An 18,140-nucleotide genomic window follows, 5' to 3' on the forward strand; every position below is an offset into this window, starting at 1 on the left:
AGCTTTGGATTTTAGAGCATTTCGGATTTTGGGTTTTTGGATTACAGATGCTCAACTGGTACCATGTGAGCATAAATTGGTGCTTATAACTATTCATTTTTTTCTCCTGAAAGGGAATATATCGGAGAAGGAAATGAGAAAAGATATAGCAGTACATGCCTTTCTGGACTCTTTCTTCCTGTCTTGAAAGCTGAATTATTGCATCTAGAGCTTCCTACACTGAAATGTCCTTCTTAATCTTTCTCACTTTGATTTCTCCTACACCTGTCTCAACTGCACCCCATGGATATGATGTTTGTTTTTTCTCTCTAATCCAAATATGGACACAAATTTTTTTTCTTATTCCCTTAGCATAACTGAAATAGAGTGATACATTCACAAAAATTAAAGGATAAATTAAATGGGTATAATTATGTAAAATGAAGCAATGGAAAAATAGTCAAGGCACCTAGATGCATGCTTCTATTCCACATAATCCCACCGCAATGAGTAAAGAGGCTTTATTTAGTTCCATATCTGCTTGCACAAGGATCACCATCCTCTAACACAGATGGGTGGGCATAACCTGGCCTGAGCTCCTTCCTAACCTGCCTTCTGTCTTTCAGTTATCTGGCCATCTTCTCTTCCTGGCTGCTGTGATTTCTAGTTCGGTTCACATAAAAACACCAGACCAAGCTTTTAGTCTAAATTCAAACTTCTCAGACACTGTTTGGTCCTTCTCTGAGGCTTTCAAATCTAAAAGAAACACCTAAATGAATAAAGTTGACAGACAAGGTTAATCTTTACTAAGGTTTCTAGGGCATTTTACTCACCCTATACATCTTAAATAATACAAAATAATATTTACATGCAATCAAAGGCAGCAAACCCAAGGTGAACACTGTAATGCTTTGCCCTGATCCTCCTTCAGGACTGAAAGATTTATTTCCCCACCTATTGGGAGTGCTGCCAGCAGATGACCTTCAGCTAACAGCCCTCTCAGGGAACTGCCTCAGGTGCAAACAACTTAAAGCCATGCCCCCTCTTAGGCATCCACATCCAATGACTGATCAACATAGGGGTATTAAAAATAGAGCTTTCCTTCCCTGACCTGTGATACTCTTTAGGGCCATTCCACCTTCAGAGTTCCCCATCGGGTTGACTGAGAACTTTGTTAAGACTACATCACAGCCCAACTTTTCCCACTGTCCAATCCTGCTTCTGTCTCTTTCTATGCACAGGTGCTGATCTTAAAAGTCTTCCCTAATAAACTTTCTACATGCTGATCTCCATTTCAGAGTCTGTTTTCTGGAAAACCCAGCCTATGGCAAAATATGAAGCAAGAGGAGAGTTGTTTCCCAATCCTCGTGAAATCCAAGCTCCTTTTTAGGGATCTAAGATCAATAGGTTATAGAATTTGAGTTACTTCTGCTTACTTACAGTTAGCTCTTCATACATCATAGACCCATTAACAACAATGTTCCACATGAGAAATGAAGAAAGATAGATCCAGTGCAACCTATCAGTCCTGTCCACAAATGAGCCCATTATATTTCACCATGCTGATCAACGACAATTACTAAAGTTTTTGAACTGTTCACATTTAATGAGAGAGTAGAATTTTGAAGTACTTTCAGTAAGTCAGCCCTCTTTATGACCTCTTTATGACTATCTTTGCCTTAAGGTAAACTTCAATAAAATCTTCTGCATTTGCACACATATTTTAAGGATATGTGAAATAGCACCTACAATAGAAAGTATGGAAAGTATTCATGTTTTCCTATGTTTCTAATTTTTTAATACCACTGCGACACAATCTGATAAAGTATTAAGTATTAGAAAACATGTATTTTAATCCTGGCTCTACTATTTACTAGCTACTAGCTACTATTTTCTGAGCCTCATGATCCTCAACTTTGTAAAAGGAAGATGATGATGCCTGTCTTTTCTAGTGGTTGTGGGGGTTAAAGGGGAGGATGTTTGCAAAGCGTCTAACATGTTACAAGTATTCAATAAATGGTAGTTATTTTTATCAGCAACTCTCACAATAAAAAGTGGACTGATTCTTAGCAATACACTACTCACCAGATACATCCTCTGCCTTCTCCTCAATTGCACACATTACCCGAGATGTGAACTACGGCTGGATCACTCGCTACCTCCACGCCAATGGTGCCTCCGCACTCTTCATCTGCCTCTTCCTACACATAGGCCGAGGCCTCTACTACGGTTCATACCGTAGTAGAAAATTTAAAATTTAAAATTTTAAATTTTAAAAGTAAATATCTTTTTAACAAATACTTCAATTTATTGCCACAGTTTTTAGTCCCTTAGCAACAAATTTTGGCTAGCAAATGTAAAGTTATTCACTATAAATATGTTTATACTAAAATGTTTGTGATTTTTATCCAAGGGGCAATTACCTTTAAAGTAAATAAGTTAGATTAAATGAGTTGTAAGGTTTTTTCCCACTGTTAAAGCCTCACAAGTTTATGGATTTGGATGATCTCCCCAAAATAGAAACAAACATTTCTGAGAATTTGAGTCTCTCTTTAGTTAGGATGGTTACATGTCAATAGAGCTATGGTTCCAAGTCCTTTTGACAAGTAGTTTACTTGCAAACTATCCAGTTTGTCTTAGTCTATCATATCATTGTGCAAAATATGTGTCAGTACATAAGTAGTCAGTAATTTTGTGTGGTAATGACTACACAAGTAGTCATTATTATAAACTGGAAGTTACTGCCTATTATTCTGCCTTAGCTTTTCAGTTGCATAAATTCTATTTAAGTTGATTGTAAATTATGGCTTATTGTTTTCTCTCAATACTCATTACTTCTGCTGATTAGTACTGTGTTTGTGTGTGTAGTTCTAAGTTTTTTTTCAGCTATAGTTCCAGTTCCTCTTGACCAGTAGTCTATTTGCAAATAATTCAGACAGCTTTCCCTCTGTCATCTGTTAACATTAGTCCTGGGGACTGGTTTCTCTCATAAAATTCCTGTAGCTACTTCACACCTTTGGACATGTACTTGGACACATGCCCTCTATTTCATCTTTTGTACCCAGGAATGAGTTGCATGTATGTGTCCATCCTTTGGAACCAACCTTACTTCTATCTTAAACTGGACTTGACTTCTCTTTTACTGAATAGATTTAGGCTAGCAGACACATAGACCACTTTTATTTCCCCCCCTTCTGAATATCTGTCTCTGCATCTATCTTCCTACTTCCTAAGAAGAGCAGTGTAGCCTTCTTTCTCATGGGAAACAGGGTAACATTTTGTCTTCCTTCCTGTTCTACATCAACTGCTTAATATATGTATTAGAACACTGTCAATCAAGGTAATATTATCTGTCCCCTTATACATCAGACTTTTGTCAAGCATATACCTGATTAGGAAAATGGCAGGAATTAGGGGTTGGAGGTAGAAGGTGGAGGTTCAAGAAAGAGATAACACTCTGTACAGTTGAAGACCAAAAAGATCTAGGTGGAAGGTAAAGGTCATGTGCAGAAACAGAATAGAAAGAATTTTCCAGAGTTGAGAAGAAACAGATCTCTAGTTCCATGAGGCTACTGGAATATGTACCCAATATAAAATGTGGAAAGGTACTAGGGGCAAGAAGGACACACATGTGGGGCAGGAAAGAGCTGAGGGAAAGAATAAGAATCAGGAAATTTAACTAGTTTTACTTATGTATGAACAGCCGTTTATGGTGTTGCTGCCATTGATATTTGAAGTGCAGACATATCCCTCAATTTATGAACATGGGTTGGTGCAAAGCTCCCTAGGATGGGACAAAGGAAATGAAAAGAGATGCTGTGCTCCAGTTCACCAAGCTTGGAGCTAATGACTGAAAAGCCAGTTCCCTTTTCTTCCATTACATGTTAAGTATGTTTTTATGAAATGTAGTGATACTCTTTGTAACACTGTTTCTATAGGCAAATGCATTCTTTGAATTGAATCGCATTAAAATGAATTTTTTTTTTTTTTTTTTTTTTTTTTTTTTTTTTTTTTTTTTGAGACGGAGTCTCGCTGTGCCGCCCAGGCTGGAGTGCAGTGGCCGGATCTCAGCTCACTGCAAGCTCCGCCTCCCGGGTTTACGCCATTCTCCTGCCTCAGCCTCCCGAGTAGCTGGGACTACAGGCGCCCGCCACCTCGCCCGGCTAGTTTTTTGTATTTTTTAGTAGAGACGGGGTTTCACCGTGTCAGCCAGGATGGTCTTGAGCTCCTGACCTCGTGATCCGCCCGTCTCGGCCTCCCAAAGTGCTGGGATTACAGGCTTGAGCCACCGCGCCCGGCGAAAATGAATTTTTTGAATATAGCTTATTTACATGGAGACAGCGAAGTTCTTTAACTTTGCTAACATTATCTAAAGATTGCAGATAAAGAAAATCTACATGTAAAAATAGTGACTTTCCAAAGGCATTACTATCAAATTAAGCTAAAATTATAATTTCATACACCTTCATTTAGTCTGTAAGAGTTCTGTTTCTACTGGGCTCTAGAGAGCCTTTGCGTTGAAGAGATTATTGGGGAAAGGGGACAAGAAGGGAGGGAACAAATCAGCACAGTCCAACACACCACTTTCTTTCCCGTCTCTCTTTCTCTTTTGCTTTGCATTTCTATTTCTCTTCCACTCTATTTCCTCCTCCCCCTCCTCTTCCTGTTTTCTTTCTTTCCTTCTTTTTCTTTGCTTCCTACTCTTTTACTGCTCTTGGTTTTTGTCCTGTGTCTTTCCAATCTTTTCCTTTTTACTTTTTAGTTCTACTTTTTATATCTACCCCTCCTGGTAGAGAAAAGATGGTCAATATTACAGTCATTCAAAAATAAAAATTAAGTACTTAACTCTTTTTGGCTCTGTGCCAAGCATTGTAAAAAAGAAATTACATAGACAGTTTCTGACCTCCAAAAGCATACAATCATTTGAGTCCCAGCTGTGATTTTATAACACCTTCATGATTCTTGACTTTTTTTTCTAAGTCCCATTAAAAATCTGGTGATAGCAGTGAATTGCTTCACTCCAAAAATGTGTAAGTCACAAACATGCCCTATTTGCATATAATTTCAGAAGATTCAAAAACTCCCTGAACCCCTTAATAGTTTATGACCTCAGACCAAGAACCCTGCTTGTTGTCTCAATATATTTCACAAATGTCACACAGTTTGAGATAGAATGCCTTTAAATACAGTAAATTTTAATCCATTAAGAAAATCAATAGGCCACATAACAGCCATTTTGTGTGTTTGGGGAGGGAAAAAGGGAAAGAAATGTTATCTAATTACAAGTAGGTCATAACATTATCCAAAAGGAATAAACACTTATTTGACCACCTATTACATATCATATATGTGTATATGAGTCCTACGTGATACAGCTTTTATAAAATTATAGATGAAATATATGTGTATATATATACATACATATATAGATACATGTGTATAAACCTGTAAATTTATACAAATATGTTTATATAATTTATAAATATATAAATGTATGTGTAAATAACATGTAAAATATAATAAAAAATATATACAAAATGTTTACAGCAGCTATGTTATATACGAATCATTATACTCAGATATGGAAATTAAGACACAGAGAGATCAAACAGCTGACTCTGGCCACCTGCTAGTGAAGAGTAGAGTCAGAATTTGAATCCACATATAACTCCAATGCCTTCTTGGAGACTTATTTTTCCTTTCTATTCAACACAAAACTCAGCACATAGGAGGTGCTCATGAAATACTGGAATGCCGATTGAATTAGATGGAACAGAGTCAGGTATAGAGCCCTGCAGTAGATCACTGGAGACTAGAGACCACTCTTCCCATCCCCACCCCAACCTCCCATTTAATTTCTCTCCTTTAGCAAAAAGGAAGGGACATTCTAACAGGTTCTAAAGACTAGAGTGGACTCTACAGAACTTCAGAGGGATATAGTAATTTTACTTTATTCACCAGAGAAATATTTCAACTGTGGTCGTGTGAGGGTAACAGGCTCGAATACATCAATTTTCATGTGAAGGGAATGTACTGCTAAGTTAATGCAACAGCAACTTGAGGAAACTACTTTTGATTTAGCAAGTTATCTGAACATTAAAGGAGGCATTCTAACTGAGGTTCCTGAAATATAAAGGACAATTTGAAACATGTCTGGGAGGAAAATACAGCAATTTTAGCAAAAAGACAGTTCTCAAATAAAGTCTGATTTTAAAGGAAAAGAGTTCTCATTGATTGATGGAATTGTTCAGAATGTACACATAGATACCCTTACTGAGGCTAGCTAAAGAAGAAACTGAAATTTGAAGTGTGCTGGTAAAGAAAATGAAAGCAATATAAGAATGTTGGCAGCTCTGAGATAGAGGTTGATTATACTTCAAAACAGTATCTTTAGGGAAGCTAATAAACACTTAACTAAATTGAACAGAAACTATATTAGAAATAAGTATAATCTTAGAAGCCAGTCAAGACAGTAGAGCAACACAGAATCAGTGCCTTGATTGATAGATTCATGATTTAAAAATAAACCCATCTTGACTTCAGGTCAGAGCAAGGTTATGATGTGAAGTTTTTTAATTTCCCCAAATCCGTTCCTAAAATCATACTGAACCAACTAGAATAGCAAAAGATAAGTTCTACTCACCACATCCTCCAGAAAGCCAACTGAAAAAACATCCCCACGAGTCTCAGAATGCCAGTGGGTTTTGCCCCACCCAAACCACAGACAACAGCAGCAGAACTCATACAGAGCATGCCTAGTTTTAGCAGCTATGCAGAGGCAGTGGACAGGAGAGAACAAGAGTTTAGAAGGTTCTATGAACACTGCGATACAGAAATTGTCCATAAATACTCAAAAAGAGAAGGTCTCACCTTGAGTGGAATTCTCAGCAGGTAAATATTGTGAAAATAGCAGTAAAAAGGAGAAGGCTTCTGACTCCAGTTTATGGCTGAGTAGAATAAAAATATCTTAGCCACACACTAAGAGAAAATGGGAAGATCAGAAGGTACTGGGTGGCTTATGTACTCAAAGAACTCAGAAATAGCCAATAAAATATCTTTCCTGAGGAAAACACTTCTGTGAAGAAAATTCAAATTGAGCAGGATAGAAACTCTGAGAGTAAATCCAATATTTTGACGACCTTACAATGCCTTTGTTGTTTGTTGAGAGAAAAAGATCAAACACTGGGATATCACGTGGGTCTCCAGAGAAGGCAGATCTCTGAAAGTGGGTGTGACTACACAAAGGCCATCTACATCTACATGTGTATCTCAATCTATCTACTGTGTGATAATAATAGGGGAGGAATCCCTTAAGCAATGAAATTATAAAGGCTATCATGGCATATCCCATTTCCCTACAAGGGAACCATTTCCTAAAAGTACAGAACACCTGATTTTGTTTATACAAAAGCAACAGAAAAGGATATGGTCGAACAACAAACAAGTATACTATTATAAAGAAAATGAACTAAATCATGAAAAAAAGGGTAGTTAACATGTACCAGAAAATACATAATTAAAAAAATGAAAACTAAATAATATAGCAAAATTAATGGAAGCAAATTAAGAAAATAATAGAAACTATAAAATAACAGCATATATTAGAACCAGGAAACTCAGAGACAAGATAGCTAAACATCAATTGGGGATTGATATAATTCAGAACTGTAGTTGAGTCACTGGTCCATTTCCAGTTTATCCTTTTTCATAAAATGTGGTCTCTTGTGGTCCCAATTGAAATCCTAGTGTTTTTGTTTTTTGTTTTTTGTTTTATTTTAGATCTCATCCTCCTTGTGCAGCTCAGAACTCCAATTTTCCCTGCAACTCCTTCAGTCTATTAAAAGTTTTGTTCAAATTCTCATCCTTTCAGCCATTGTTCTCAAATAGGCAAATGCCTCAAGACTAAAAGCAATGGCACATGTCAGTCTCAGCTCTCTGGGGTTCCCTGTTCTTCTGGATCCTGGCCGCATAAGTCCTCACTACCTGAGTGGTTTTTCAATACCTTCAAATTGTTCTAAAACAGCCTAGTAGACTTGGGAAATACAATTTACAAAGGAGCAAAAGAAAACAAAGAAAGAAGTAGAAAGTATTCAAGAGAAAAATGATAGATATAGAAGACAGGAAAAGAAAGTCCAACATAAGTGTAATTTATGTTGGAAGGAAAATGAAAGCAATGGAACAAAGCAAATACAAAAATCCATAATGCAAAAAGACGTTCTTAAAATTAGAAAAAAATTGAACACCTATTTTGAAAGAGCACACCATTAACCTTGGAAAAGTGGAGCCAGAATGGCCAATACCAAGACATACTCCAGTATAACTGGAAAATAAAAAAACTCTTTGAACATTCAGGCATAAAGACCAAGTCATCAAAAATAAAATCATAAATAAAATCATATTTACATCAGATTTCGTAAGTCCATGGAGCAATATATTTAATATATCAAAAAGAAAAAGAATAGGCTGGGCATGGTAGCTCACACCTGTAATCCCAACACTTTGGGAGGCCAAGTGGGGCGGATCACGAGGTCAGGAGTTTGAGATCAGTCTGGCCAACATAGTGAAACCCCATCTCTATTAAAAACACAAAAAACTGGCCGGGCGAGGTGGCGGGCGCCTGTGGTCCCAGCTACTCGAATAGCGTGAACCCGGGAGGTGGAGCTTGCAGTGAGCGGAGATCCCGCCACTGCACTCCAGCCTGGGCAACACACCGAGACTCCGTCTCAAAAAAAAAAAAAAAAAAAAAAAAAAACACACATAGCTGGGCGTGGTGGTGTGTTCCTGTAATCCCAGCTACTAGGGAGGCTGAGGCAGGAGAATCGCATGAACCTGGGAGGCAGAGGTTGCAGTAAACTGAGATCACGCCATTGCACTTCAGCCCAGGCAACAGTGCAAGACTCTGTCTCAAAAAAAAAAAAAAAAAAAAATGAAACCATGATTTTTACACATACCCAAACTTACTTTAAAATATAAAGCTACAGAAAAATAAAGCAATTGTGAGCATGCAAGAACTGAATGAATATTATTCCCTGAGAAATATACAGAGAAAACAAGCTTCAACCAAAAAGTCACAGGAAATGCTTCAGCTAAGTTCTAGACACATAATAGCTTGCCAATAAATATTATTCGAGCAAAGAGCTAGACGTATGAATGCATGGATGAAGGAATGAATGAATAAATAAATAAATAAATAGATAGATAAATAAATAGATAAATAAATACCTGGGAAGGAAAAGAAAAGATCTACCCATGTGTATTAGTCCATTTTCACGCTGCTTCCCTGAGGCTGAGAAGAAAAAGAAATTTAGTTGGACTTACAATTCCGCATGGCTGGGGAGGCCTCAAAATCACTATGGGAGGAGAAAGGCACTCTTACATGGCAGCAGCAAGAGAAAATGAGGAAGAAGCAAAAGCGGAAACCTCTGATAAACCCATTAGATCTCGTGAGACTTATTTAGTATCACGAGAATAGCACGGGAAAGACTGGCCCCCATGATTCAGTTACCTCCTTTTGGGGGCCTCCCACAACACATGGGAATTCTGGGAGGTACAATTCAAGTTGAGGTTTGGGTGGGGACACAGCCAAACCATGTCATTCTGCCCCGGTCCCTCCAAATCTCATGTCCTCACATTTCAACAACAACCATGCCTTCCCAACAGTCCCCCAAAGTCTTAGCTTGTTTCAGCATTAACCCAAAAGTTCACAGTCCAAAGTCTCATCTGAGATAAGCCAAGTCCCTTCTCCTTGTAAGCCTGTAAAATCAAAAGCAAACTAGTTACTTCCTAGATACAGTGGAGGTACAGGTATTGGGTAAATACACCCATTCCAAATGGAAGATATTGGCCAAAACAAAGTGATTACAGGGCCCATGCAAGTCTGAAATCCAGCAGGGCAGTCAAATTTTAAAGCCCGAAAATGATCTCCTTTGACTTCATGTCTCACATCCAGGTCACCCCGATGCAAAAGGTAGGTTCCCATGGTCTCGGTCTGCTCCACTCCTGTGGCCTTGCAGGGTACAGCTTCCCTCCTGGCTGCTTTCACAGCCTGGCATTGAATTTCTGTGGCTTTTCCAGGTGCACAGTGCAAGCTGTGGGATAGATCTACCATTCTGGGGTTTTGAAGACAATGGTCCTCTTCTCATCGCTCCACTAGTCAGTTCCCCAGTAGGGACTCTATGTGGGGGCTCCGACCCCACATTTCTCTTCTGCACTGCCCTAGCAGAGGTTCTCCATGAGGGCCCCACCTTTGCAGAAAACTTTTTCCTGGGCATCCAGGCATTTCCATGTATCTTTTGAAATCTAGGTGGAGGTTCACAAGTTCCTTATCTCCATCTGAGACACAGCCAAACCATATCACCATGTTACTGGTTACCACAGAACTAGGAATGTGAAGTCAATGAATATTAGTTCTGGGAAAGAAATTCTAGATTAAGTACATTTACACCTTCATGTTTTAGATAGGTAAACTGTGTCTCAGCGTGATTTGTCCAACATGCCCAGATGGCCCATGGCAGAGCCAGAAAATGGATCCAGAATTTTCTGATGCTTAGTGAGGATCTCTTTAAAATTTTGGTCACTGGGCTCAGTGGCTCACACCTGTAGTCCTAGCACTTTGGGAGGCCAAGGTGGGTGGATCACTTGAGGTCAGGAGTTCAAGAGCAGCCTGGCTAACATGGTGAAACTCCATCTCTACTAAAAATACAAAAATTAGCGGGGCATGGTGGCACACACCTGTAATTCCAGCTACTTGGGGGGCTGGAGAATGAGAATTGCTTGAACCTGGGAGGCAAAGGTTGCAGTGAGCTGAGATCATGCCACTGCACTCCAGCCTGGTCAACAGAGCAAGACTCCATTTCAAAAAGAACGCAAAAACAAACAAAGAAAAAAACAAAACTTGGTCACCAGCAAAGTATAACTGTTAAATATTGTTACTAACTCCCCTCCCTGGCCCCCAAATAAATAAATCCTGCTCCCTTTCCCAGAGTAAAATGTTTCTTGAGTGCCAGGCCATGATTTGTTTCATTAAGTTTTAAAATTTACAAAACCAATTTATGTTTACTCTGGAAAAATTAGAAAAAAATCTTTATTTATAATCCTATCACTCAGAGATAACTACTATGTTATAAATATTTTTGTTGTTACCTTTTTGGACATTTTTATTCTTTGAACAAATGCACACTCATGTTTAAAACAATAGAATCATATGATCATATTCTTTTGCAGTCTTTTTCTCTAAATATATCATAATCATCCTTCATTTTCAATAAATATGGAACTAAATCACATACACACAAACTTTAAAATGAATTTTATATCAATGAAAATGTAAATTTTAATGTTACCTTATATTTTATTTTCCTGAGCATTTCATGATTTCAATTCATTCAATGTCATTTATAAATAGTTTAGCTTTTACATGTCTTTATGTTTTCCCGTTACATTTGGTTGACATAAATTTTAAGCTTGCCAAGATGATCACTTGTAGCTTCTTGGTACCTGCTAAAACCTGGAGGCAGTGTCATCCGATGGGGTTTTCCCTTTGTGGGGGCGGGGGGGTGTTGTGGGGGAAGAAGTGGGAGAATATGAGAGAGGAGAAGAGAGTCACCATGTCCAGCCAGTTCTTATACTTTTAAATAGTTGAGGGAAAGAAAAGAATTTTGAAATAATAAATCTTTGCATAACAAGACTAGAGTATTACAGAGGCCAGATGGCCAGGCACGGTGGCTCACACCTATAATCCCAGCACTTTGGGAGGCCTAGGCAGGTGGATCACCTGAGTTCAGGCATTCGAGACCAGCCTGAACAACAAGATGAAACCCTGTCCTTACTAAAAAATATAAAAATTAGCCAGGCATGGTGGCAGGTGCCTGTAATCCCAGCTACTTGGGAGGCTGAGGCAGGAGAATAGCTTGAACCCGGGAGGCGGAAGTTGCAATGAGCCGAGATCATGCCATTGCACTCTAGCCTGGGTGACAGAGCAAGATTCCACCTCAAAAAAAAAAAAAAAAAGAGCAAAAAGAAATAGAGGCCAGGTATAGTGTACAGTGGCTCATACCTGTAACTCCATCCCTTTGGGAGGCCAAGGTGAGAGGATTATTTGGGGCCAGGAGTTTGAGACCAGCCTGGGTAGCATAGGTCTTTCTCTATATAAAAGTTAAAAATAAAAAAATTAGCCAGACCACACCACTGCACTCCAGCCTAGGCAACAGAGTGAGACTGTCTCTTTAAAAAGATGGGAAGGGAAGGGGAGAGGAAGGGAGAGGAGGTGAGGGGAAGAGTCGGGGGAGGGGAGGGGAGGGGGCAAAAATTATGTTAAAAGCAGAAAATTTCCTTAGTGAGCCTAGGTTATTTCTTTAGGAAATTGGAATCTATAATGTAACAGTTGAGAGTTCTGGGGCCAAATTCCTCTGCAGGCCTCCTTAAGAACATATACCTTGGAGGGATATTGTGATCAAATTATGTAATGTTTACAAAGTGCTTAAACAGTTGTTGACAGGTTTCAATAAGTGTTAGCTCTGTTGCTCCTATTGTTGTTGATATTATTATCATTACTATTATCTCATGAAAGAGATATAAATGCCCCATTTATCCCCTACTCTGACTTCCCTTGGGTATTTATATAATAGCTTTCATCACCGTCAAATTTCACCCGCTTACGGGTGATTGGCTTTTCCGTTTATACTACTCTATTTCTCTTGGTGTTAAAAACCCCACCCTTTTCTTCAGGGGTTTTTTGGAAAGGGAGAGTGTCCAATGATGGCCCATTTCCTCTTGGAACACTGTTTAACATCTTTTTGATATGTTTTTGGGCTGTCTTCTTGGCTTTGTATTCTGGTTCAGTGGCTACCAGCCACTGAAATTATATATACATATATAAAATTATTGTTGTTTTTGTCATTAAATATCTTTGGCTTTTGGTTCTGCAGCCCAAAGTTCAGTCCTGTTCTACCCTGCATCCTGGCTTCCGCAATCATTGCCTGCATTTCACTTGTCAAGACTTGTTTAATTAGGATCAGAAAAGAGGCTGGATCATTAAGTAGAATAAACACGGGTTTTGGAGTTATACAGACCTGGGTTCAAATCCCATACCAGTGATTGCTGGTTTTGTAACTTCAATCTGTTACAAGATCTCTCTGGGAGGCAATTTTGTTATTAGTAAATGGATAAGATAATGCCCATCTTAGTAGGGTTTGTGGATGATGAAACGTTAGTAGCATAATGGATATATGTAGCATAAATACCCCTCAATGTTAGTTTTAACCTATGTTTTATGTATTTAAATTTGAATGTGTTTAAATTTACACCTTTCCTTCCTTCAGGAACTGTTAAATATATTTCAAAGGAAATATAGTTCCTTAAAAAACTATATTTAAATTTGTACATGTTTATATTTGTACCTTTCTTTCCTTCCTTTGAATTATTGCAGATCAAAGATTGCAATAGAAATATGCATGACAGTGATTTCAAATTTCTTTTCCAGCCATATTTGAATAGCAAAGATTATCATTTTCTAGTTAATATATCACCCATTATGTAGGTGAGTCTCTGTTATCTTATTTTTTACCACTCCTCAGGTAATTGCTTTTCTTTTTTTTTTTTTTTTTTTTTTTTTTTTTTTTTTTTTTTTTTTGAGACTGAGTCTGGCTCTGTCGCCCAGGCTGGAGTGCAGTGGCCGGATCTCAGCTCACTGCAAGCTCCGCCTCCCGGGTTTACGCCATTCTCCTGCCTCAGCCTCCCGAGTAGTTGGGACCACAGGCGCCCGCCACTTCGCCCGGCTAGTTTTTTGTATTTTTTAGTAGAGACGGGGTTTCACCATGTTAGCCAGGATGGTCTCGATCTCCTGACCTCGTGATCCGCCCGTCTCGGCCTCCCAAAGTGCTGGGATTACAGGCTTGAGCCACCGCGCCCGGCCATTGCTTTTCTTTAAACCATTTGTTTCTATGTACTTGACCTTAGCTGACTTTCCAGCTTTATTACTTATTGTAACTATCAGTTTGTTTTACTACCTTTAATTAAGTTGTATTAGGCACCTATAAATGGAGATGACCTTGTTTCTTGGTGGAACAAGTTTCACCTTTACTGATTGAAGCAATTCAGTCCATTCATTTTGCCCTTTATGGCATTTCTGTCTCCTTATTTCTCTCAGAAATGCCAATTAAAAATATATTTTAATAAAATGAGCATTTTAATTAGTATATATTTTTAAAAGTAGAAATTATTGGCCGGGCACGGTAGCTCACGCCTGTAATCGCAGCACTTTGGGAGGCCAAGGTAGGAGGATCATAAGGTCAGGAGTTCGAGACCAGCCTGACCAACCTGGTGAAACCCCATCTCTACTAAAAATACAAAAATTAGCCCAGCGTGGTGGCATGCGCCTGTAATTCCAGCTACTCAGGAGACTGAGGCAGAAGAATTGCTTGAACCCAGGAGGCAGAAGTTGCAGTGAGCAGAGATCATGCCACTGTATTCCAGCTTGGGTGATAGAGTGAGACTCTGTCTCAAAAAATAAAAGTAGAAATTATTGATTCTTTAGTTAGTAAAAAGCTCGTTTATCTTGTAGCCTTCAACGAACTTTTGTGTTTAAGAAACCAACATGCAGGCTGGGAGGGGCGGCTCACATGAGTAATCCCAGTCCTTTGGGATGCTGAGGCAGGAGGATCACTTGAGCCCAGGAGTTCAAGACCAGCCTGGGTAACAAAGTAAGGCCCTATCTCTGCTAAGAAAAAATTAAAATTTTTATTTTTAAATTTCAAATTTAAATTTATAATGCCAATTTAAAATTTAAAATGCCAGTTAAAATAATTTTTAAATATTTAAAAAAGAAGCCAACATGCTAGATTTGCCACATAAGCTTCCATATACTCTTATGATATAGCTATATAATTTGCTTGATTAAATATGGCTTCCTGATCATCTCATAGGCCCTTGGTCAAAAACAAATCTTCTCTCATTATTATTTATGAAAAAACTGAATTCAATGATTTTATTTTGATGTCTAGCACTATTTCAATTTCCTCCAGTATTCAAATAACAGGATTAGCAAGGCGGTGACCTGCTACAGAAGGCAGGGGCTGGTGACTGTAAGAGACTAATGGTGGGTATTTGCACCTGTGCGCGCACATAAACACACACACACACACAAACACACACACACACACACACACACACACAGAGTGTAGGTATTGAGACAGGATAAAAGAAGGTCTTTGTTCTTTAAAGTTTCTAAATTCCAGAACCTTTTACCCTCTATGTAGGATAAACTGGCTTTTCTAAGTTCTGGGAGCTTTCTCAAAGGTAGTGGAATTCTATTTTCAGAGAAACGGGAGAACTTTTTGTGCCCAAGGGTCTAAAGGAGAGGGGGTGGGGTCGTGGGGATTCGCATGAGGCCCAGGAAGTGTCAGGATCTGGTACAATGAAAAGAACTCTTGTGAGTGGAGTATTGCTTCATACCCCATGTGGTGGCCAGATAAGGAAGCCTACCCAGCCCTGTGTTCCTGAGGCTGCTTGTGGGAACGGAGAGATGTCTCCCCATCAGGCAGACTGCCATTCTGGTCTCCCTAACCTCCCAGGCATTCCAGGAGGAGAATTCTGAGCAGTTGTATGTTTTCTTGTTAGGTTCTTTAATTCCTTCCACTGGTCCTAAGGACTTGTCACACCCTAGCCTACTCACCAGCAAACACACTGAAGACTCATGCTCACCAGAGACTACTGACAGCTTTGGTAATCATGCAATGCAGATCTCTTGAGCAGTTAATACAGTCTTTTCTCAGTATTTGAGGGGGATTCATTCCAGGACCACTGCAGGATACCAAAATTTCTAGATGCTCAAGACCCTTATATTAAATGACATAGAAATTGCATATAACCCATGTACATCCTCCTGTACATTTTAAATAATCTCTATATTACTTATAATACCTAATGCAATGTAAATGCTATGTAAATAATCATAATACTATATTTACATTATTTTTACTGTACTGTTATTTTGAACTTTTTCCTTAATAGTTTTAATCATGGTTGGTTGAATTCATGAATATGGAACCCACAGATACAGAAGATTAGCTGTATAGGGCAGGCTTTTGATCCGGGGTTAGACTTTTGAAGTGGGAGAACAAAAATTCCTTCCTTTATAAGGCTTACATTTTGGTAGGTGGGGAGAGTAACACTATAAACAATCACAATGTCAGATAGTGATAAGTGCAATGAAGAAAAACAAAGCAGAGAGTGTTGCAAGCAGGAGCTGTAATGTTAAATAGGGTGGTCACTGAGAAATGAACATTTGAAGAAAAACCTAGAAGAGGTTACAGAGAAAAACTTGTGACTATCTCAGGGACAAAAATCCATAGCAGAGGGAGTAACAAGTTCAAAGGCCCTGAGGCAGGTCTATATCCTGTATTTTGGGAGAACAGTGAGATAATGAGGCTGAAGATGCGTGAAGGAAGAAGAGATTTGAAATAGGTGAAGTAATGGAGAATCATGTAGGGCCTTGTAGGCCTGTGAAAGGACTTTGACTTTGCACTGAGTGAGATGGGGAGACATTGGAGGGTTTTGAGCTGAAGGGTGATATGATCTGTCTCTCTTTGTGGTGGGGCAAAAACAGAAGCAATGATATCAACTGGGAGGCTATTGCAAAAGGTAATATAACTTGGACTAGGTTGGCTCCAAAGGAAGGAATGAGAAGTCATTGAGTTCTGGATATATTTTGAGGGCACAGTCATCAGCATTTGCTGATAGATCAAATGGGGGGTGTATGAAAGCAGGAGGCCTCAAAGATGTTTCCAAGCTTTTAACCTAAACAACTGGAGGGATTTTGTTTATTACTGAGATGGGGGAACTTAGAAAGGAACATATTTCGGGAAAGATTACAAATTTGTTTTAGGGCACATTAAGTTGAGATGCCTATTAGACATGCATTTGAAGATGTCAAGTGGGTAGTTGAATTTGTAAGTATGGGGTTCACAAGAGAAGCCTATGCCAGAAACATAAATTGAGGAGTCATCAGTGAATAGATGGTATTTAAAGCCGTATATAGTATTAAATCCACATATGGGACTTTGGGGCAGAGTAGAGCACCCTGGTACATATCAGACTGAGGATAACAGGGTGAGGGCACTCATCTGGCATCAATGCTGCTTCAGTCCAAATACTGTAATGAAATTCAAATACTTCCTGTAAGAAATTCTTAATGACATTTGTAGTACTCATTGGAATCTCAGTTTTCACCAGGGATGATCCAAATGCCCAAGGGGACTAAAAAATAATACTGAATATGATTAAAGGAGAAGAGATAAACTCCTTGAGATGATAACAGGAGTTTGTGCAGAATCTCTGTGCAGGCTTGATGGAGAATCCAGTAGGTTCTGTGAGCCCCATGTGAACCAGAATTGAGGGTGTGAACTGCTGCCTGGGATAGTAATTATCCATGACATAGAAGCCATGAGGAGCAGTTGTCAGAATATTCACTGCCATAGCCAATCTCCAGGTCCAAAGAAGAGGGAAGTGGTGGTCTATGATATATGTGGCCAACCCAGCCTCTTCCTACTCAAAAGAACCAGCATGATGTACCTCAAAAAGGCCTTTCCAACTGGTTCCCACTGATTCCAAGAATATGATTGCTTTGTAAATTTGACCGTAAGGTTGAGGAAGATGCTCACAATTGGTTATTAGCATGTACTTAAATGTGTGGTTAGCCTTTCAGTTGTTCTTAGAAAAGCATTTGTAAGGCCGGGCGCGGTGGCTCAAGCCTGTAATCCCAGCACTTTGGGAGGCCGAGACGGGCGGATCACGAGGTCAGGAGATCGAGACCATCCTGGCTAACACGGTGAAACCCCGTCTCTACTAAAAAATACAAAAAACTAGCCAGGCGCGGTGGCGGGCGCCTGTAGTCCCAACTACTCGGGAGGCTGAGGCAGGAGAATGGCGTGAACCCGGGAGGCGGAGCTTGCAGTGAGCTGAGATCCGGCCACTGCACTCCAGCCTGGGCGGCAGAGCGAGACTCCGTCTCAAAAAAAAAAAAAAAAAAAAAAAAAAAAAAAAAAAAAAAGAAAAGCATTTGTAAACTTGTAAACTAGCTACAGGCCAGACCAATGTGGAAAGTCACTGAGGTACCCTACTTGCGTCAGTAGGAGAACAGTTGTAATTTTATTAAGGTGATTTGG

This window comes from Macaca fascicularis, chromosome 3 (genome assembly GCF_037993035.2).
Source record: "Macaca fascicularis isolate 582-1 chromosome 3, T2T-MFA8v1.1".
Taxonomy (NCBI): domain Eukaryota; kingdom Metazoa; phylum Chordata; class Mammalia; order Primates; family Cercopithecidae; genus Macaca; species Macaca fascicularis.